The 23,491-nt window shown below is 34.3% G+C and overlaps 1 protein-coding gene and 1 long non-coding RNA gene across 8 annotated transcripts in view; one reads left to right on the top strand and one right to left on the bottom strand.

The window, feature by feature from the left end:
* The window catches only part of ZNF385D (zinc finger protein 385D), a 978,888-nt gene that overhangs the window by 114,383 nt on the left and 841,014 nt on the right, over positions 1–23,491 (bottom strand). The gene's annotated exons all lie outside the window — the stretch shown is intronic.
* Positions 377–23,329, top strand: LOC141494484 (uncharacterized). Of its 2 annotated transcripts, XR_012470463.1 has the most exons (4): positions 377–437; positions 8,369–8,471; positions 12,441–12,541; positions 22,962–23,329. It is a non-coding gene; the product is annotated as an uncharacterized LOC141494484 (long non-coding RNA). The 2 variants fall into 2 exon arrangements; XR_012470462.1 differs by lacking the exon at positions 12,441–12,541.

Here is a 23,491-nt window from a genome sequence, read left to right as displayed (position 1 = left end):
GGCAAATGTCCGAGGCTGGCTTCAAACTTCCATCCTTCTGACTCCAAGGTCAGTGCTCTAACCAACATGCCACTAGCTGCTTCCTAATTTCTCTTAATAACAATTGAAAATATTTCATAAACATATCTGTGAACCCATTTATGGTGGGGGGGTAGAAGTATGTGAAATTCTATAGATGAGGAGAAAGACTTTGATAGTTCTTCATTATTACAGGATCTATCCTTTGATGCTTCTCATCACCTTATTTTTTAAATTAAATTTATTTACCTCACTAGACCAATTGTTAAAGTTGCTATGGTATTCCATTGTTTATGAATAAGATGTGATGAACTGGGATAAGGGTGTGGTAACTAATATTTCATCCCCACCGTCTAAACTTTACTAGAGCTGAAGAGCATCCAATCCATTAACTGCAGATGTATGAAATTGATTTTTAGGTAAGTTTTTGTTGTTTCTATTCAAAATTGGGTGCTTCTTTAAAGCTTATAAAAAGAACCTTATCTGGCAGACAAGTCAAGTTAACTTAAAGTTCCATCCTCATAAACAAAGAAATATCTTTTTTTTCTTTTTTGTTCCCACCCCACCCCATTCAGCAAAAGAAGTCCCAATACTCGGAGAATCACAGTTTTAAGTAACTTGCCTTCACTGGTAAAATCTTTAACATTTTAAACCCATGAACTTCTTTTGAGCAAGGGGAAACAGCCAAGAATGGGATAAGTTAATTACCCTTTTCACATTTTGCATCCTGCAATAACACAACCCATGCAGCCAACTTAATAACCTGTTTCAACTTGGGAAGCCAGCATGTAATTAGATGACCCAAGAGTGGTGAAAACTAGAAACTCTCACCAATTTCAACTATTCTTCATGGAAAATACATTCAATTAAGAGTGATTTTTCTAAGACCAATGATGGGTGATTCATTTTGAATATGTCTTTGTTTGGCTCAGCACATTAAATGCAAGGACTCAAGACAAAAATTTCACCTCCCAACAATGAAATAAAGAATTTATTAAGAACCAGAAATGAAATAAAAAAGCAGAGACTTTAAATAAACACAAATGTTACAAGGTACAAGAAGGATGTAGTCCATGGATTCTGCCAAGCAAGAAGAAAATCTGAATGTTTCTTGTAAATAGACTTTGCAAATATTTTTCTTTATTAAGCATTGCTGATTGGATAGGAGTGAGTATAGGAAGTCACCTGCTCAAAGCATCTCTGACCACCTGTACATTCCAGAGTGCCCTGTCATGAAACATTAAATTTTCTGTGGTGTCTTCTGTGCACTGATAAAGGGAAGGAATTTGAGTGGTCAGAAGAATGAGTTGGAATGGTTTTACCTAGTCTTTATTAACAAGGAAATCAGTTGTATTTGGGTACATTCCAAATAGCTGTCCCATTGAAGACAGGAGAGGACAACACTGATTGGGTAAAATATACATAAAAGAAAAAAAGTGGAAAGTTGACTTTGGAAGGGTGTGACTGAGAGCTAATCTAACAAAAAGAAATCCATGGCTAAGGATTACTTCAATAGGTTTGGAAAAGTTTGGTCAGTAGAAGACACGAAGTTGTTTTAAATTTCAGAGACTCTATCAAAGAAGCAGTGATTAAATACCAATCAGATTTGTTAGCTGTATTAGTGGATAGGGCTTCAAGAATAAATATGAAACAATGCCTATCCTCAATGATCTTGAATTCTACAACTTCATAAAAAGGTTAGAATATTTGTAGTCTCATTTTTCACTCTGGTTCTCAATAGTAGTAGTAGTAGGAGGAGGAGGAGGAGGAGGAGGAGGAGGAGGAGGAGGAGTGGTAGTAGTTGTAGTGGCAGTAGTAGTGGTAGTAATAAAAATTGGTGGTAATAGTCATTAGGAGGAGGAATAAGAGTAGTAGTAGTAGTAGTAGTAGTAGTAGTAGTAGTAGTAGTAGTAGTAGTAGTAGTACTAGTAATAGTAATAGAAGTGATAGTAGTCATAATTGTAGAAGTGGTAATAGTAGTAATTAGTGTAATAATAGTAACCATAGTGGTAGTAGTGGTAATAATTAGTGGTAGTAATAATAATTAATAGTAGTAATAAGTAGAAGTAGTAAGTGGATGGTGGGTTTAATAGATTATATGACTAAATGAAAGGCATTTGCCCTTTCATGTCCTTCATGAAATGGGTTAGTAATACCTCCCCCCTTGACTTCCCTCATTGTCTATATTAAGCAATAGAAAGTAAATTCCTTAAGAAGAGTGAATATTACATTTCTTTTATTGTGTTTCTAGTACCATACTATGCCTGGCACATAATAGAAGCTTAATGAATGCCCGATGAATTGAATTAAGGGCAAAAATCCAAATATTGCTTCCACAGTAATGTTCTCATAAATTAAAAGTTCCTTTGGGATTTCCTTCCTTAGTTGAGAAATGTTACTTTTTTCTCCTTTGTACCGGTGCATTTCATAGCGTTTGGATTTACCTAAGGAATCAGAGTGTGTTTTGGGCTCAACTTCACACTATGTCATTTCATGGCAGTTCTCCCTGTCTAACAAAAGTACTTCAGGAATTTTTTGATGACTCTTAAAGTATCTGGCACAAGTACAAACCATTGTTTTGGTATTGTGATGAAGCGTATCATCAAAAGCAAATGGTCCTATTTACAGAAAGGAACTTTCTTTATGTCTAATTTGTGAAAGGAATAATATGGAAGTTTACTTTTACAAATTTTAAAAAATAAATAGCATTTTCTTCTGAATGGAAGAAAATAATGAATTATTATGATTATAACAGTATATTTTAGAATTTATTACTTTTAAAATTCCAGTTCATAAATATTGAAGAACTCTACTAGGCACATATGTCTGGAATTGGCTTTATGAAACATTTAATTCTCCTAGGCCACAAGTATAGGCATGAACAATGAATTATTACTTTGGGTCAGATACTTATAATTTTTCTTTCTTAAAAATTCAGGCACAATTAAATAAGTTTTCCAAGTACCAGCATATAGATGTGGGATAACCATTTAGAAGAACAAATAAATTAGAAGCCCAATAGAAGTGAACAGCCATACATAGGGGCCTTAAAAAGGCTAAAATGAGCCTAGACCACATTGATAGATTTGCCAGAATGAGCAATTTTCTTTTACCTTCAACTCTTTCCTGTTCAGATGACAGTTGGAATATTATGTTTGGTTCTGAGATACACACTCTGGAAAATTAACAAGTGAAAGTACAGAAGACAGTGGCTAGAAAGTTTTCATTGGAGTCTCTCTCTCTAAAGATATTCTTCCACATTGTCTGCATAAGTAATTGAGTTATTTCTTTGTCTTTTCTACCAGAATATAAATTCCTTGTGGGAAGGGGTTGGTTTTATATCATTTGTATCCATAAGTTTAGCATAAAGCTTTCGAATTCACGGACAGATTTGATGTGTGGGGTCATGCAAGGTTTTGTCAAAGGGATAGGGGATGCTTAGTGTGGAGAAGAGACTTGGGGACTATGAAAGGGAAGAAAAATTAACATTTTTTAGGGAAATTTGTTTTTTCTTGACCGTACAGCAAGGAAGAATAAGTGGAAGTTAGAGAGAGCCATATTTCCCAACAATCTGATGCCTTGGTTAAATTTGTTACTTCATTGTATAGTGAATTTGGCAAAACTACAAGTCTTTAAGCAAGGGACTAATTGACTACTTGTCAAAGATGCTGTGAAATTAGCACTTCAAGTTCAGGAAAGATTATTCTGATATTCTATGACTCTAACAAGGTAACATTTTTATCCAAAAACAAAATCCAGGTATATTACAGAAACTTTGTGCTTCTTTATACATGAATGAATACAAATCAATATAACCCAATGAAATAAAACACATGAGAATTTACATAAAATATTGGCCAAGATGGAATTGACACAAAGGAGAAAATCATCTAATTAAAAACAAAAGATTTAGACTAAATATCTCCCCTCTTCCTTATTGGTAACAATGATGTTAATAATAAAATTCTGTGAAAATATGCTTGTGACTAGACAATCAAAAGTTGTTTATTTTTTTAGTTTGAAAAAAACTGAGTTTAAACCTTTTTCTGGGGACAAATAAGTTAACCTGTACCAACGCATCAGGCAACATTGTTTGTTTTCACATTTTTAAAAAGTCATTTGAAAATGACTCACATTTCATACTCATTGAATTCACTTGAAGGCATTTAAAACGAAGTCAGGGTTCAAAATAAAACAAAACAAAACAAAAAAGGGATGAATTTGTAAACACTAAACTATGTGCAGTAGCACTTTTTATAGTGATAAAAAACAAAAGCAAAGTAGATGCCCATCCATTTAAGCCATCTACATGGTATATAGGTAGTAGAATATTTCAGAGTGACTATGAGAAGCAATATGGAATCATGATTGGAATTAGTGAATTAATTCAGAGAGGTCTTGGTTCAAATCCCACCTTAAATATTGACTTGTTGTGTGACCAGTAATGTTCCTCCGTTTTCTTAAAAGAAAAAAAAATAATGGCATAAGTGAATAAAGGATCCTAAAGCCTCTCCCAGTTATAAATCTATTATAAGGGAAAAATGAATACAGAGAAACAAGGGAAGACATATGAACTGAGGCAAAGTAAAGCAATCATAACTGAGAAAATAGTATAAACACAGACAACAATAATGACATAAAAAGAACAACAGTATAGTAGAAATGAATGCTGGGAAATTATATTGGTCAAGTTTGGCTCCAAAGAAGATATATTGAGGAATAACTTTCTTTGCAAAGGCGAAGGGACAAAGGACATAGAAGTTTGCATATAATGTTAGCATTTTTATGTATTCCTTAATTTAGTAGAAATGTTTTTTCTCTTCTTTTAATTATTTATTAAACGAATAGTTTTCTGCAAGGGAGGAGAGGTAAGCTTCACTGGGCATTTGTATGAGGATATAAAAATGAAAGAAAAAAATATAATCTTTCAAAAGAAAAATAGACCCTCTAACAAAATAAATCATTTATTTATTCCTTTACAATGTATCAATACAAAGTTATATTTGGTCAGTTCCATGTCAGAGAGGCCAAAATTCATAGTTTCTCTTATTTTGTATTGCAAAACCCTTAAGAGTCTTGAATCATTCTCCATAATGTTTATCAAATGGAAGATAAGGATGCTAGTCATTCAACAAACATTTAAGTTCCCATTTTCCATCAAGTACTGTGCTTAATTATATGCTAAGGATATAAGGAAGAGAAGAGAGGAGGGAACCAAAAGTACTCTCTAGTGGTGCCCATTTTAAAGGGAAAAACAAAATATAAATATTTTGATCCATTGAAAGTATATATGGGTCCTCCTACTGAAAATAACTAATTTTTAAACATATTTATCAAAATATGTATGTATGGGGTGGCTAGGTGGCACAGTGGATAGAGCACCAGCCTGGCTTCAAACACTTAATAATTACCTAATTGTATGGCCTTGGGAAAGTCACTTAACTCTGTTGCCTTGCAAAAACCTAAAAAAAATGTATGTACAATGCTAACCTGACTTGTTCGCCACTGAGAGAAGGGGAGTGGGAAGGAAGGGTGGAAGGAACTTTTGTAATTTAAAATATACATATGCATATGGATGAAAAATTTTTAAAAATTAAGTATATGGGGATAATTTTAAAGGGAAGAGGTATTAGCAACTAAGGAATTAGAAAAGACTCACAGGAGGCGAGTTTTCAGTTCAATCCTGAAGGAATCCAGGGAAATTAAGTGGCAAAGATAATGAACAGAGAATCCAAGGATGGAGGCCAGTTAGTTCAAAGGGAGATGGATTGATTGTTCTGTTAAAGGAACAGTAAGGGAGGCAGTGTAGTTGGATAGTGGAGTGCAGGTATACCTCAGAGTTATTGAGATTTTGGTGCTAGACCACTTTAATAAAGCAAATATTTCAATAAAGCAAGTCACATGAATTTTTTAGTTTCCCAGTGCATATAAAAGCAATATTTACATTATACTTTAGTCTATTAATAAAGTATGCAATAGTATTTTGTCTAAAAATGTATGTACCTTAATTTGAAATGTTTTATTATTTAAAAAAATGATAACCAACATATTAGCCTTCAGTGTTTTGCTGGTGGAAGGTCTTGCTTCAATGGTGGTGACTGCTGATACATCAGGGTGGCTATGGCAATTTCTTAAAATAAGACAAATATGAAATTTGTCACATTGAATGACTCTTCCGTTTCCTTGAACATTTAAAGGCCATAGTAGGGTCACTAAATGATCTACTTTTAAAAGTGTTTTGTATCAGGGAAAAGGGACACCCCAGGGTGGGGGAATAGCTGGTGAGTCAACTAATATCTATTGATTAAATTCACCATCTTAGATTAGCGTGATTCTTGGCATTCTCAAGACAATGAGAATAGTCAGCAAAGATCACTGAGCACAGATCACCATAACAGATAAAATGATGAAGAAGTTTGAAATATTGTAAGAATTACCAAAGTATGATAGTTACTCCATACAAGGTTGACACAAAACTACAATTTATAAAAAGCAAGCGACAAAAACAACAAAACTGTGAAGCACAATAATGTGAAGTTCAAAAAGAAAAAAATGAGGTCTGTATTAAAAAGGGATAAAGTATAAGAAGGTTGGAAAGGGAGGAAGGGGCCAAGTTGTGAAGGCACTTCGATTAGCATCAAAACTCCTGGCAGGGGATGAACTCAAGACAGAAAATGAGATATAGATTTTGTGGACATTGCGAATAAGCGGATTTGTTTTGCTTGATTTCATAGATTTAATAATAAATATATGTTTTTCCTTTTTCTCTAATGATGAATGGTAGGAGTGAGGAAAAATAAATTTTAATTGGAAATAATAATTTTAAGAATTATACATATATGTAGATTTCTTTGGGGTTTGATTAATCTATAAGCCTCCTCTTTTATTTCTTGATCCTGAAATTATATTTTCTTTTATTTATTTATTTTCCAATTATATATAAACAGAATTGACAATATTCATTTTTGTAAAGTTTTCTTTCTCTCACCCTTCCCACTCCCAAATAGGTTAGCAAGTAATATGATTTGGGTTACACATGTAAAGTCATATTACACATATTTCCATATTATTCATGCTGTGAAAGAAGAATCAGAACAAAAGGGGGGAAACGTGAGAAGGAAAGAAAAAAGAAAATAAAAAACTAAAAATAGTATGCTTTGATCTGCATTCAGATTCCATAGTTATTTCTCTGGATCTGTATGGCATTTTGGAACTTCTTTTCTTTTTTTTTTATTTTGTTTTTGCAAGGCAATGAGATTAAGTGACTTCTCCAGGTTTACAGGTCCTCCTGTCTTCAGGACCAGTGCTCTATTCACTGCAACTCTTACATATTAAAACTTATTTCCTACCAAATTTTAGCTTACTCCCTTGCATTTTCTTGTATACCAACATCATTATCAAGTTTTCCATTGACATTCTGAGATTCATCAAATTCATCATATATTCAATGAGTTGGTATATGTCCTATGATGTAATACCATCATACCTGGAATACATTTTCTATTTATCTCTGCCCCTTAGATTCTCTGGTTTTCTTTGATATTCCACCTCCACTCCTACCTCCTGTAGATGCCTTTCCCAGTCACTTCAGTGGCTACCATCTCCAGTAAGATTACCTTCCATTTACTTGGAATCTTACTATTTTATATGGATCTATATATCTATTTTTGATTTCCTCTACTATGATGTGAACCTTTTGAGAGTAAGCACCTTGTTTTTGCCATTCCCTGTATCCCTATCACTCAGCTGAGTGCCAGTCAAACAGTCAGTACCCAATGAATGCTTATTGATTTGCTATTTCATGTTGCCTTTGAATACATGATAAAAACCAATTTCAAGAGCTCTTATATTTTAAATCTCCAAAGATCCTGAAAGCCATTCCATCACTCAATTGTCACTTCTTATATCCTCTGGTTTCATCTGTAAAGATAATGTCACTATAGGCCAATTTCACTTTTCTTAAGTACAACCTCAACTCATAGATCACTAGACAAAGGTTGTATAATAGAAGTAACAGAAGTTTTATTAACATGTATGGAGGCTCTAAGAACTAAAAGATTCTTAGAATCTCCTGCTCTTTTTTTCCTACCTCTTAACCACTATGTGACTGTGAAAATAAGCAACATATGACCAAGGATTAAAAATTTGTATCTGTTTCATGGGTTTCCATGATCCTAAAAATGTATCACTATTGATTAGCTTTGTGATGCTGTAGAGAAGTAGTTCTTAGTTCCTCCTTAGGAAGTAAGCATAATCCATTGGCAGATCTAGAGTTGGAACATTTCTCCGTTGATAGAAGTAGGTGGAGATGTGTCCTTCTGGGATAACCATCCATATTCCATCCTTCCAGCCTCTCCATCAAGCCATACTGAGACACTACGCAAGCTTTTTATGATGGAATCACTGGATACTTGTCACTGAAAGAAGGATGAAGTTCTCTTGTCATTAGATAGGTGAGTAAATATGATTCGTACATACCTTAGATATTGGATTGCCTGCTAGCACTTATTTAAAGGAGATAGATCACTCAATCTAGACCTTCAGATTTTGAGTATATCCTTGAAAGGAGAAAGTGAGGAAGATCAACAGCATGTGATACAGACATGGGATAGAACAAAATCAGCTAATGATATAAAAATTTTTTTCTCTTCATTCTTATGAATAGCAAAAATTAGGTTTGATATGGAAAAGAATCACAAAGGAAGAAAGGCACAAATGAATGATCCCTCTGCTTTACTGGCTGGTCATACCAATCAATGAAATCATAGTGCCATTTGAAAATGGGAATAATTGATGCTTTATTCATTTTTTAGATTAGGTTTAGGGAGAGATTTTAAATCTAGAAGACATGACTCTTTACATTATTATTTGGGAGAAATATTTATATAATTGTACTTTTGTAATATTTTATTATTAATGATATTTTCACACCATACAATGTTATGCTATATTAGTAATATTATTCATATTAATAATAACAAGCATTTGTGTATAAAGTTTACAAAGTGTTGCAAATATTATCTCATTTTATTCTTACAATTATGGGAGTTAAGTATTCTAATATATTCATTTTACCACTGAGGAAATGTAGGCAGTTAATGATTGAATGACTTGCCAAGTAGCCTAACCCTGAGTCCCGATGGCCTTTCCCCTGAACCATTTCCCAACTTTTATTTTAAAAGTATACTTCTCAAATTAATGTTATTCATCAAAATGAATAGAAAAGGAAAATTTATATTTCATTCAATGACTTATTCTATTCCATATTCATTGAAAAATTAATCCCCTTTATTAGAGAAAACACCTTCTATTAAGAAAGGAAATCAAGACCTGCCATTATAAACCTTCAGACACTTCCTTTTGATGTTTTCCCCTGCCTGGCCTTCAATTCATGAGTAGACTGATTATCCTGTTAATAAATCTCCCAGAGAACTTCAATTTAAAAAAATACCATTGTTACTGAGTTTATCACATCCAAAAATAATGATTTACATCTCTACCAACTACCTCAACAGTGCTAAGCACCATGAAATTTCCATCATGTTCTTTGAGCAGATAGGAAGAATACTGTGATGCAGGATGAAAAATGTGCCCTCAGTTTAGGAAGCCAATAATTATTATGAAGAGGAGAGTCTCAATCTTCCAGAGTTTGTGACAGTTCTACTGGACTTAATCCACCATCAAATGAGCATTGACGTATTTCTTTGTGTGTGTGTGTGTGTGTGTGTGTGTGTGTGTGTGTGTGTGTGTCTAGATTCTGTTGAACTAATCACTCAACTTAGCTGTGATCCATATTTAATAAAGATTTTTTAATTGACATTCCTCTCATAATATTGTGTGTTGGCCACAGAGTCATAGTATGTGTCAAATTTAAAACCTGTTGCTCTGGAAATAACAAGACAAAATCAACAAATAATTCTTTGCAAATGATTCAGCTGTTAATTTGATGGAAAGAAATGGACATATGATCCTCTAATCTAGAGATGCCCAATGTTGATCGGGAACAGAGAACATCTAAACCCATCTAACATAGTTTATAAAGATTATCCAAGATTCTAAAAGAAAAACTGATTATTAATTCAATTAGGTAAGATTCAACAAACAGAAATCTATCCAGAAGAGTTCTTGCTCTTAGGAAATTAGTCTCTGTCCTTGGCACCTTACATTGGAATTTAGGGTGGACAAGTTTATGAAAGGGAAAATCAGTCACAGTGATTTGGGTAGAGATGGATTCTTTTGTCCACATTGCCAGAGATGGCTGAGTCTCATGAGCTGGTCATTTTCTCTTCAGAAGAAGTTGAAGACTATTTGCCCACCTATCATTAATTGCCCACCCCTTCACTGATTGTTAACCAATCAGAGTTGATTTCTTCCCTCTGATAGACCTCTTTTCCGAAAGATTATTAAAGTATTGCATTTTTTGGGGGGGGGTGTCTTTTGTTTTTCAGGAGGATCACTGACCTCAATCTATTAATTATTTGCTAGCTATAATTAATATATTGAACATTAATTACCCAGAAATTCTGTCTCCCCAAAACTTCATTTGTCACAATAAAAATATAAGGTGTAAGGACATGAAATCCAAATCCCTTATATAAGGAGCAGTAAGGACAGTTTCCTCATGGAGGATTTAATTATGCAAATTAAATAACCTGCACATCCCTAAAACTATTTAAGTTCTGAAGGAGGTGCAACAGCCTTCGGAGATAGCTGCAAAAGAACTACTGGAATCCTGAATCTAGTTCAACGCAAAATGTATATAATACACTTTGCAACCATCAGTTCTTTTCCATAAATGGAAGTTCATTGAAAAATTGTGTATTTATGTGATTTAGCTTTTATTCTCCTCTCTTATTGTGAGGCATTCATTGACCCTTATTTCTCGAAGGATATAGTTGCAGAACAAATGCTTCTTAAGTCCAGATTCTAAGATAGAAGAATCTCGTTAAACAGGGGAAAGCTCATCACCTGTTTGGTTGTATAGCAAAGGGATCTACATTATTTGGCAGAACATGCATGATGCAAAGATTGTTTCTCAGGATACTAACTTATCGAGAATGATATGGGATCACACTTCTCAAAGTACTTTCCTGTACTTTATTCCTCTGATCCTCATGAAAGGTTTTGGTTGTTAAGAGAATTATTTTATAAGAAGCTGTAAAAATTGAAGTTTAGAAAGTTGAAGTGATTTGAAAAAAATTACAAAGCTAATAAATGGGATACTGTTGATTATCTCCAATCTCTTCTGTATATGGTTTCTTTCATATAGTTTTCCCCACTAGAGAGTGAGCTCCTTGAGAACAAGGACCATTTCTTTCCCCTCTTCCTTTGTATTCTCAGAATTTAGTGCAGTCAGTAGTGCAAAGTAGAATTAAGCACATAGTAAGTATTTAATAAATTTGTCTTGGATGATTCACTGATCCAAACCCAGACCTTTTGATTTTAGGTTCAGGGCTCTTTCCACTGCTCTTTGCATTGGGACCAGTACAATGGACAAAGTATTGGACATGGAGTGAGCAAGACTGGGGTTCAAATCTGGGCTTTGACACTTACTAGCTATGTGAATTACTTAATCTCTGTTTGCCTCAGTTTCCTCATCTATAATAATAGCACCTACCTCCCAGGGCTGTTATGAGGATCACATGAGATCATTATAAAGCACTCATTGCATTGACTGGCTTATATAAAATGTTATTATAAATAGTTGCTGTTATCTGCCCATTTCATTTACCAAACTTTTACAATATCACCTCCATCAACATAATCTCACATTGCTAAATAAGTCTAGAGAACGGTCTATGATCTGCTGATGCTGTGGGAAAAATAGTCTTGAAACCTCAGGAGGTGTCAACAACAAGTAAGTGACATTAATTCAATTCTAAAGAATTTTCTGTAAACTTGCAAAGGCACTTAACCATGGAGACAAACCCAAGCAGATCCCTGGCTGACTGTAACATGAGAATTCACGAGACACTAAAATAACTAAGTGTTTGAAATCACATTATTCATTCTCCTTCAAAAAAATCACTTTTTATTGGTGATTTATTTTGTCTTCCTAAAATGGGCATCTTAAAAATGACCCTGTGCAATGAATACTTTAAGAATGGTAAACATGACCATGTACATATAACCCATCCTTGGGATCATGCTTGAAGCTTTTCCAATTAGAGTAGCCTCACAATGGAATATGAAGAGAGAGTATGCCATTACTGGAAGTCTTCAAGTAGAGGATGGAAGACTTGAGGCAGCTTTTCTTTTGATAAACCTTTGGAGACCTCAGGGTCTCCATGATATAAAAGGACATTGGAGGAATATTTTTAAAATATAATTATATTACTAATAATTACAACAAAGCCCACATTTTGAGATTTATATTCTCAGTCTGTATTATTTTGATTATTTAATTTTACCATTACTTTCAGGCATCCTGCGAGTCTGGACTTCTAGTTAGGAAGACTTAGATTTAACCCAGACATTTTTGTTTTGTCACCCTGGGTAAATTACATCTCTCCTCTGGGCCCAGGTAACCCCCCTAGGACTTATATATATGTTAAAAAAAATCAGTCTTTGATTATGAAAAAGGGTACAAACATGACTTGTACTAAAATATTCACAGCAACCCTGTTTGTGGTGGCAAAGAATTGGAAATTGAGTGAATGTCCATCAATTGGGGAATTGATTAACAAACTGTGGTATATGTATGTAATGGAACACTATTGTTCTATTAGAAACCAGGAGGGATGGAAATTCAGGGAAGCCTGGAAAGATTTGCATGAACTGATGCTGAGCGAGATGAGCAGAACCAGAAGAACATTGTACACACTAATAGCAACATGGGGGTGATGAACAACCTTGATGGACTTGCTCATTCTGTCATTGCAATAATCAAGGACAATTTTGGACTTTCTGCAATGGAGAATACCATCTGCATCCAGAGAAAGAATTGTGGAGTTTGAACAAAGACCAAAGACTATTACCTTTAATTTAAAGAAAAGTTATCTTCTTATGTAATTTTGCTCCTTAAGGATATGATTTCTCTCTCATTACATTTATTTCAGATCAATATATACCACGGAAACAATGCGAAGACTAACAGACTGCTTTCTGTGGGGGGTGGGGGAAAGGAAGTGAGATTAGGGGGGAAATTATAAAATTCAAAATAAATAGATGCATTTTAAAAAAATTATTTTTATCCTCACAACAGTCTTCTGTAGTAGACCATGCAAATTTTTATTAGTATTGTTGATCTCTTGGATTAGAAATTAAAAGAACCTTAAGAAATTACAGTTAAGGACCTGCCTGTTTAGGTTCTCTCATGATAGCTGACCATTTTGGAATCCAAAAGATTTTGAAACACAATATTTTGAATATACCTATACCGATTGACTCAGTTTCTGTCATCTTGACAATGGTCTTAAATAAAGTCCTTATATAATAGATGACTGTTAATATTATTGCAAACTGCTTAACCCAGCAAGTATTGTCCCCCCGCCCTGGGTTTGTATTAACAATTTCCTTTTTCGCAGACAAGTGCACAAATATGATTAAGTTTTGCAAATTACTCTTTATTCTGCTACTGGTAAGTAATTTTTATATTATTACAGTGTAAACAGATGCTATTTTCCACTACATATTCAGCAATAATGAGCTAATTTAATGTGTTAAAAACAACAAAATAACTTCAAGAATAAACTGTCAACTCCAGGGCTTCAAGATACTTGGCAACCTACACTAAAATGACCACCATGTTTAAGGAATTATTCCACAAGTCCCTTGCTAATCTGGTTCTACCTCAATGACAATACTAATTATATATTTTAACAGCCCTACATGCACCTGGATTAGGATATGATCCACCATTAATTTCAAAAGCTCCATTTAACCCATTGTTTCTCACAGCGCCTAGCCACTATACTTGAGTTTCCATCACTAGAATCATTCCTCTTGTGTAAAGGCAATATCTACAGGAAGATCCTGTTTAGAAAATAATAGAAGGATAGAGAGATAAGGAGAAAAATTCAGAGATAGAAAGAAAGTTCATTGTTATTTATCCTTGTTCTTATATAGAACCATGGCATCTGGAAAGTAATTTCATGACTTGAAAATGAATTGGATTAAAGTCAGGGAGGGCTGTGTCCTCACCAGCCTCATTCATTCCAGAGTCATCTGGGTCCAGTGGTAAGATATGGATCAGGGGGACTGGAGATTGTCCTAGGGAATGAAGAAGACAGGAGTATTGACCCTGGAATAGGAAGGACCTGAATTCAAATCCAACCTCAGATACTAACTGGATGATATTTGGCAAATCTCTTAAACCTCAAATGAAGAAAGAAAGTAGAAAAGAAAGTGGAAAAGATTAATGGATGCCAACTGGAGGAGGGAGAACACAAACAGAAAGGCAAACACTGTTGCAGGGGGAAGAGCAATGAATTTGGAGTTAAAGGAGAATCCTAATTAGACATAGAGATAACCTTGGAGGAGGACATCATGCAGTAACACAGGATTCTTTTCAGTCATTTTTAAATTATGCCTAACTTTTTGTGACTCCTTTAGTCTTTTATTGGCAAAGGTAATGTAATGGTTTGCTATTCCTTTCCCCATCTTATTTTGTAGATGAGGAAAGCGGGATTAATTACCTCACCCTGGGTCACACAGGAGCAATGTCTGAGGACAGATTTGAACTCAGGAATAAGAGGCTGCCTAACTTCAAGTCCAGCTCTCTATCCACTGTGCCACCCGGGTGCCCTTATAATATAGGTTAGCTTATGTGACTATCTTCTGAGATATCATCAAAGTGTGAAAATTATCATGAATTCTCAAAAGTTATGTTGATAGAGTTTGGGGATTATTATAGCTAAATTTGAAGAGGCTCATCACAAGACATGGTGAATTATTTTCTCCTATAATCGCTCATTTGACAGGCTTCTATAGAGATTTGTGCCCAACTAAATAAAATTCTGGGTCCCTAAGGTAGCAAAACCAATTTGTGCTATTAAATAATAATCAAATAATATACAATAGAAGTATAAAGGAATGAAATAACTGAAAAATTTTGTTAGGGAAAGGAATTTAAACAAGGTCCAGGGGATTTTTAAATATCTAGGTGGCTCAAATAAAAGAGAAATGGTCTTAGTCCAGAGAAATTGGAGTCAATCTTCATTTGAAGTTCAGCATCAGACACATATCCTGTGGGTGCCTGTTTCCTCATCTGAAAATGGGAATAATAATAATATTGCCTACTTCCCCAGGTTTTGGTGTTAATAAAAATATTAATATGTGTAAAGTTCATTGTAAACCTTAAAACACTACATTATGATAACTTTCTTCTTCTCCCTTCATACCCCTCCTCCCATTTTTTTTCTCCTTCTTGTCCTCGTCTTCCTCTTCTTCCTTTTTTCTTCATTACATAAATGATAGGATGGTACAAAGTTGTAGTTTTAGGGAGGAGAGATACCATATGCACAGGTGGATGGATTATAGAGTAAACTTTGTCTACATCTCAGTGTCTCTCTAATTCCAGAACTATAACAATTTTATTAATATTCATATTTTACACATGAAGAGACTGATTCTCAGAAAGGGTAAATAATTTATTCCAATTCATATTTTTAACTAATGTTGGATAGACCCAGAGTCAAACCGAGCTTAGCCTTGTACATTTAGTTGGTCACATAATATTAAATTTTAGTGTCTTAATCAAATATTCAATTTGATGCCTACACAGATACAGATAAAATACAAGTGAGGCTCCATTTTGATCCCAAAACATCTAGGAATGAAGTTAAAAGTAATCCTTTCCAGTGATGACAAATGGTTCTTTAAAATCACTTAAGATGATGGTTGTCTCTCAGTTAGAGACTATGGTTATGCTAGCATAAGCAATGAAAATGTGAAGGATTTTGTAGTTCTGCTCAAAGCCATTATACTGCTTTCCTCTAGGAAATCAACATGAGGGCAGTTAGGTGGCACAGTGGATAGAACATCTGTCCTGGAATCAGGGGGATCTGAATTCAAATCCAACCTCAGACACTTAATAGTTACCTAGCTGTGTGATCATGGGTAAGTCACTGAACCCCATTACCTTGAAAAAAAGAACAGATCAACATAAATTCTTCCAATCTTTACACTGTCATCTCTTCACACCAACCTCCTCCCCCCAAAATAAATTTCTCCATCTATTGGGATGAATAGATCCTTGATTTACCTGGTTATTAAGAGGAGATATTTACTTTGGAAATAAGTCCTCATGTGAACGATCTCAGAAACAATTATCCACATGGATTTGGAACATAAAGTAGAAACAAATGTTTGCTGAATGATATACAAAGTGTTTCTATGAATTCTAATCCACCTTTTAAACCTGAGTTTACCCAATTTTCCTATCCACACTCTTCAATCTTGATCTACTCCACCATTCATTAATACCCCAAATGGGGAGAAATACAACCAATATGGGTTGCATCTTCCTACCACCACCCATTTCATATTTTCTCTTCCCTATGATCAGGACTTTTTTTTTTTTCATTAAAGCTGACTCAGGAGTGTTCTCCTTCATGAAACCTTTGTTGATTGTCCCCAGTGGTTGTGACTAATCTCCCCATTTTATGCACATTCCTGTTTGTATAATATTTTTGTATGTCTTAATATACCTTGTTTTGGAACCCATCATAACATCATGGAATCTAATTCTGAAAGGTATTTTAGAAATAGTATTATTCTACTTCATTTCATTTCATTGACAACAAAACTAAGGTGAGAAGAATATATGGCTTGGCCAAGATCTCAAAAGTGATAAAATATGATTTGAACTCAGCAACTCTAATTTCAAATCTATTTTTTTAAGACTCTATCACCTCTTGAATGCAGGTACTATGCTATTTTTTTCTTCTTTGCTTCTCGAGCAACTTGATCACTGCCTCACATCTAGAAGGTACTTAATAAATGTTTTTGTAATTGAATTGAACTGATTGCAAGGCCACTTTTCCTCTGTCTCTCAGCCTACTTGTAGGCTACCTTTACCTGTCACCAACTTTAGGAAATACATCATAAACTCTCCCAAAGTTGAAATGCAAATAATCTTTTATTATTCAGCATTCAGCTACCATGTTGCTACATTGGTATAATTACTCATAAATAACTATAAAAACTTTAACAACTAAACTTTTTATTTTATTTTTCAATTTTCCATATGTTCTTAGATATGGAAGCATAGAGGGATACTCCACCTTGGCCTAAGTTTTTCTGAACTAGTCTTTTATATCATTTCCCTGTTCATAGGACAGGTTTCTTTTTCTTTTCTTTTTTGCTTTCCTGGACTCTGTATGTTTATTTTTTTATATGTCATTTCTTTTTTTTACCTTTTGAGTTCCAAATAATCTCTTTCCCTCTCATTCTGTTGCATACCCACTGAGAAGGAAAGCAATATGATATCAATTAAACAAGTGAAATAATGTGAAACATATTTCCATATTAGCTATATTTCAAAAAACCAAGGAAACTGTACTTCAACTTGAATTCAGAAATCATCAGTTCTCTCTCTGGAAGTGGATAGCATTTTTTCAACATGAGTCCTTTGAAATTGTCTTGGATCATTGCATTGATCAGAATAGCCAAGGTTTTCGCAGTCAGTCATTATTACAACATTACTGTTACTGTGTACAATGACCTCCCAGTTCTTCTCACTTGAATCAGTTCATATATTTTTTTTAATTTTCAATATTTTATTTATTTATTTTTCCAACAACATACAGCAGTAGTTTTCAACAGTCATTTTTTGGCAAGATTTTGAATGCCACATTTTTTTTCTCCCTTCTTCCTTTCTCCTCCCATCCCTGACAGAAAGTAATACATGTTTGGCACGTATAACCATGCTAAACATAGGTCCATATTAATCATGTTGTGAAAGAAGAATCAAATCAAATCAGGGAGAAAAATTAGAGAGAAAAAAATAACACAAAAGACAACTTAAAAAAATGAAGATAGTAAGCTTTAGTCTCCATTGTTTCTTTTCTGGCTATGAATAATTCATATGGTTTTTGCCATGTTTTTCTAAAACCATTCCCTCCATTATTTTTCATAGCATAATGGTTGCTCAATCCAATCATATGCCACAACTTATTCACCAAATTGATAAGTGTCCTGAAGCTGTTCCAGCCACTGTTGCTGTTGCCACATCTGTATTTGGAACAGTTCTCCACCCAGGATCACGGCCCTATCCTGTTGACCTCTTAAATTTTCTTATATTAGAAAAGAAACCTCACTCTGATCTTTTGTTGGCTCAGTTGCTCCAAAAGTTGTGTTGAGAAGGTTTTTTTTTTTAGGTTTATGCAAGACAGTGGGCTTAAGTGGCTTGTCCAAGGCCACACAGTTAGGTAATTATTAAGTGTCTGAGGTCGAATTTGAACTCAGGTCCTCCTGACTCCAGGGCTGGTGCTCTATCCACCGCGGCACCTAGCCACCCCCAGAAGTTATTTAAAATTGTGTGGAAGGAATACTGAAAGAGTTCAGTTGTGTTGCTGCCACTAATCCAGCATCTTCAAAGGAGTAGTTTATATTCTTTTCTATGATCTCCTAACCCTTTTCTAAAACCTTATCTCCTAAGAACTAGAAACTAAGCCTAAAAAAAAAAGCAAAATAAAGAAGAGATGCTGAGATCCTAGGGTTTATGACTTAACTTCAGTAGCAATCTTAGATATAGCACAGGGGAAAATTGGAATCAGAGGTTCTTGGTCAGAATCATCCTATCTCAGTCACTAAAAACTAGTGCAACATTGGGTACAAAATTTAACTTCTCCAGAACTCAAGTTTCCTTATCTGCAATATGAGGGACCAGTTGGCTTTTGAGGTTCCCTCTCTGATTTTATGACCTAATTCAGCCATCCGACCACAACATCTTCATTTTAGTTTCAGAAACTGAGAGATGCAAGGAAATAAAAGCCCCTTGTTCTAAACCACATTGAAATGAAACTGCTGTCAATATTTAAACCAAGTTTTTTGGATTCCAAATCAAGTGCTATTTCCTTTATACTACCTGGAAGCTGGGCATCTAAGTTCTTATCAAATGTTAGATTTAATAATATCTCTACTGCATTAGGAAGTATAAACTATATAGAAAGTATAAGATCTTCCCCCTATCCCACACATCATTGCAGAAGGCATTTTTACAAAATAACTCCAATCCACTAAAGATGCTTCATGTCTCATTGGTTTTCAAAGAGACTAAGTCTAGCCTTTTTAACAGCCATCATTTGTGATGCCCATTTTTTATCCAATGTTTTAGCCAATGTATCCAGTTCCTAAAGGAAGTCAAAATGTAATGCTAATCATAATAGAATAGATAACATTTCTGAGAAGACATATGGTATGGTAGATTACAGCAAGACAACTAGGGAAATTCTGACTCTGACAAACATTTTGTGTGTGTGTGTGTGTGTGTGTGTGTGTGTGTGTGTGTGTCTGGGAAGTCACTTAATCTTTCATTGAACCTAGAAACTCTCTAAAACTATAGAAGATATTGGCCATCATTGGTAGAGATAGCTTCTTCATCCAATGCTCCTATGCCAATGAAATGACTTCTTATCTCTTACCCGTTCCTAGTATATAAATGTCATTATTAAGTTCTTTTTTTAATATCTGACTAAGTCTCAAAGAAGTTAAGTGACTTGGCCATGGGCACCAGATAGTAAATAACAGGACAGGATTCAAAGTCAGGTTTTCTATACTTCAGTTTAGAGCCTTATTCATTATGCCACATTAACTCTTGTTTTAAGACATTCATACATTTAACACGTAATGAAGAATTTGACCTTGGGCCATGGACAGGTTCTCAATCCTTCATCAAATCACAGTTCTATCTTCAAGTTACTTCATGGTGGTATTGTGTTGAATTACAACTGAATGACCTCAGAACTTTGATCTTAACACCAAAAGGGGGAAAAAGATTAGTTTTCCTCCAAATTAAGTCAAAGATGTGAGCTTTGAAACTTCTCTATGATCACAACATTCTGTGCTTCAAAGTTAAATGCTATTTCTTTTAGGCTTCCTTGAAATCTACCCTTGCCTTTGGGTTTTTTCCCTTGTTTCTTAGTTTTCTCTTAGATCAGGCATGACACAGGTGACCAAGAAGGAATGGTTCTTGTGTTTTGTTTTTAATTTTTTTTTTTTGCTTCCTAAGAGACTTTCTGAAAATGGAACAACAGTAATACAAAGATGGCATTGTGATTCTTTTTTCTATGTATAGATCTCAAATGCCTCAGTAAATATCTACAGATCTTTGTTATATTCACTGAAAGTAGATGGCATTACTCCTCTGTTTAGGAACAAAGTTTAAGAAACCCCAGCATAGCAGAATTTGATAAAGTATTTAAGAGATTTATTTCAAGTCTCTGTTCCAACTATTGGAAGTAGCCATTTTTCAACTAAGTTAGAAACAGAAATACAAGAATATGGAAAGTCAGTTAGAGATAGTCATTCTCTAGCAAGTTAAAAACAGAAATAAGATTCATTTGTGTAGGAAATAACATGAATTTCTATTATCCATATTTTTTAAAAGTATGAATGAATTTGTCATACTATTTCCAAAGCTGTCCCTGTTGCCATTGTTTTCTTCCAAACTTTCTTTTGTTCTTTTATCTGAATTAAAAAAGAGAGTTTGATAACATTTTTCAATCTTTTTTTTTCTTTTTTTGGAGAGGAGAGGGAGGCTGACACTTGAGTCCTGCTTTTTCCCCTCACTCACTTTGAAATAATCCATCTCCAATAGAAGGAAAAAAAATAATTATAGTCAAGCAATGCAAATTTATACATTTACTTTAGCAAAAAAAAAAAGTTGCCCTCTCCATCTCTTGCCCATCACACTTCTGTTAGGGAAAAATAACGTGCTTCACCATCAGTTGTCTGTAGGGTCAATAACTTATCTCTATCATCTTTAGTCTTCTACATATTCTTAGATAGTTGCTTATAATAACCAGAGGTTAATTGACTTGCCCTTAATTCCATAACCAATATGCATCAGGCATGGAGAAAATAAATTTTTCTGTACCAAAAATATTTTCTGATTTTAGTTTTTAGAAAAACAGTTTCTGTTTTTAGTTATTAATTGACATTTCCTGAGCTCCAGTTTTCTCTGCATCAAGAATTTTGGCCCCAGGAACATTCTTCCAAGCTCTCTCCAGAAGACAAAATAACTCTCACAAATAAACTCTGCCTCTTTCCATATTAGTTTAAGATACCTCTGGGTTTGGTACACATTGCATGACTCGTGAGGCCTTTAAACCTTTAATGACCCAAAACACCATGCCCAGCCAAAGGACTTGGAGGCTAGCTCACCAAGTCAAGGGAGTTCCGTTCTATGTTTACAACAGAATTGGTGACTCAAGAGCGAATGACTCTTAGCCCATAGATGTGTGAAGTAGATTGGGAAAGCCCCTCAAGAGGAAACCAGGGTCAGGTCTGCCCTTTCTGTAGACTATAAAAAATGGAAGCTTAAAAAAGATGAACCCTTTGAAGAAAGAAAAGTTGGGATCTCTTCAGCTTCTAGACCTGATTTAAATTCCTCTGTTTTACAGGAAATGCTTTGAAAGTGACATCACCCACATATTTTGTTGAAGGAAATATGGTCCAGCTTCACCTGGTACTCAAAGAACTATTTTAGGATTGAAATATCCAATTATCCATGTTGGTAAAGTCTGCTTTTGTAAAATAATAAGGGATCTTTTAAACTCTAGGGCTTCCAGTCCCTTCCCACCTTTTTTCACTCCATCAGTTGGTATACATTAAATCAAAAAAAGTTAATTTTAAGATCAGCTTAGGTTGATAAAGATTAATTGACTTTAAAAAATAATTCTTATTACAACATAAAGGGCATTGGAATTAGGAATTAGCTACTAATGAGCTTTTTAAAATAAGATCTAACTATATAGCATGAACTGAACTGAGGGTCCATAAATTGTTCTGAATTGTGGACCCCTTGGGCAGTTTGATGAAGTCTACGAACCCTTTCTAGAAATAGTAAAATGCATAAAATAAACTATATTGGGTTAAAAAATTAAATTACATTGAAATATATTTTAAAAATATTCAGAGTCCAAGGGTTAGATCCCATCTCTACAAAATTTCATCATTTCATTGGCATAGGAAACTGGGTGTCAAGGAGCCCTCCTCTTGTGCCCGTCCTAAATCTGGATTTGTGAATGGGTCACTGTCAGTGAGAGGAGTGAATCATCAAATTTCAATGACAACTAGGGTTATAAAAGAGGAAGAAATATTGATATTGTTAAATGATAATGTCTAAGCATATTCCTTTAGTATAATGACAGAAGTAACAGAAGCTAAGGAATAGGTATGAGCTTCCTTTTATAAATTTTTGCTGAAATTTAAAGTATTTTTGTATTGACAAGTACAAACACACATACATATGTATATGCTCATCCTTTCCCTCACCTATAACCTTTTCCATTTTTCTATAACCTCTAAGACCTTTCCCTGACTCACTTAAAAAAAAAAGAAAAACCTTGCAGAAACATTCATATTTAAGCACAATAAATGCCCATATAAGGTATATCAAAAAATCTGTCATCCTGTTTACTTAGTCCTCCCATAATTTAGCACTCTTAATCTTGTGGAATTATGATTGAGTTTTGCATTTATCAGAGTTTTAAGTCATTTAAAATTATTCATTTTAAAATGCTGATATCATTATAGACATAGATACACTGGTTTCCCAGGAATTATTATCTTCTGGTACAATAATATTCCATTCCATTCCTATTTCCACCTTTTGTTCAACCATTTCCCAATTGATAGGCATGAGTTTATTTTTTTTTCAGTTTTTATGTGTCTCAAATCTGTCATCCTTATGCTATGAGACTTAATGAAAATGCAATTCACTATTTAACATGGAGAAAAAAATCCCCAAAGTTCTGATTCTTTCTTCTATGTTCCAGATCTAAGAGAAGAGGAAACACTTCCTTTAACCAAGATTATTTTGCTGAGTTGGGAAACAGAAAAGCAATTGGAGGGAAACATTGCTCAAACTAACCCATGAATACCTTCAGTCAAAGAAGAAATATTGACATAACTGGCTCTTTGATATTTAAACTCCCAAAGGGTTTGAAGACAATGAACCAATATGACAAATTGTTGACAGGTAACTCTGGTAATCCTCCTATTCGTGCTACTTCTCTAGAGGTTCTAAGTTTCTTACCACATCCGTAATTAGGCTGATCCCCATCATCTGCTCTTCCTTGGCCTGTATGTTGTTGGGATGTGGAAAGAACTTAGAGATCATCCTGTCTAAATTAAACATTTTATAACTCAATACACTATCTCATAACAGTAAAATTCTAAGCCCGATTTTTTTCAAGTAGTTTATTAGGAAAAAGGACTTGCTTATTTGGGAGGAAAATTTCTATCTATCCTTTTAACTAGAACCATAATTAGCAATTCTTGTTCCTGGAGAAAATAGATGGAAAGG

The sequence above is a fragment of the Macrotis lagotis genome, chromosome 7 (assembly GCF_037893015.1).
Source record: "Macrotis lagotis isolate mMagLag1 chromosome 7, bilby.v1.9.chrom.fasta, whole genome shotgun sequence".
NCBI lineage: Eukaryota > Metazoa > Chordata > Mammalia > Peramelemorphia > Peramelidae > Macrotis > Macrotis lagotis.
Note: the sequence above shows the minus strand (reverse complement) of the source record. Positions and strands in the feature narration are given on the sequence as shown.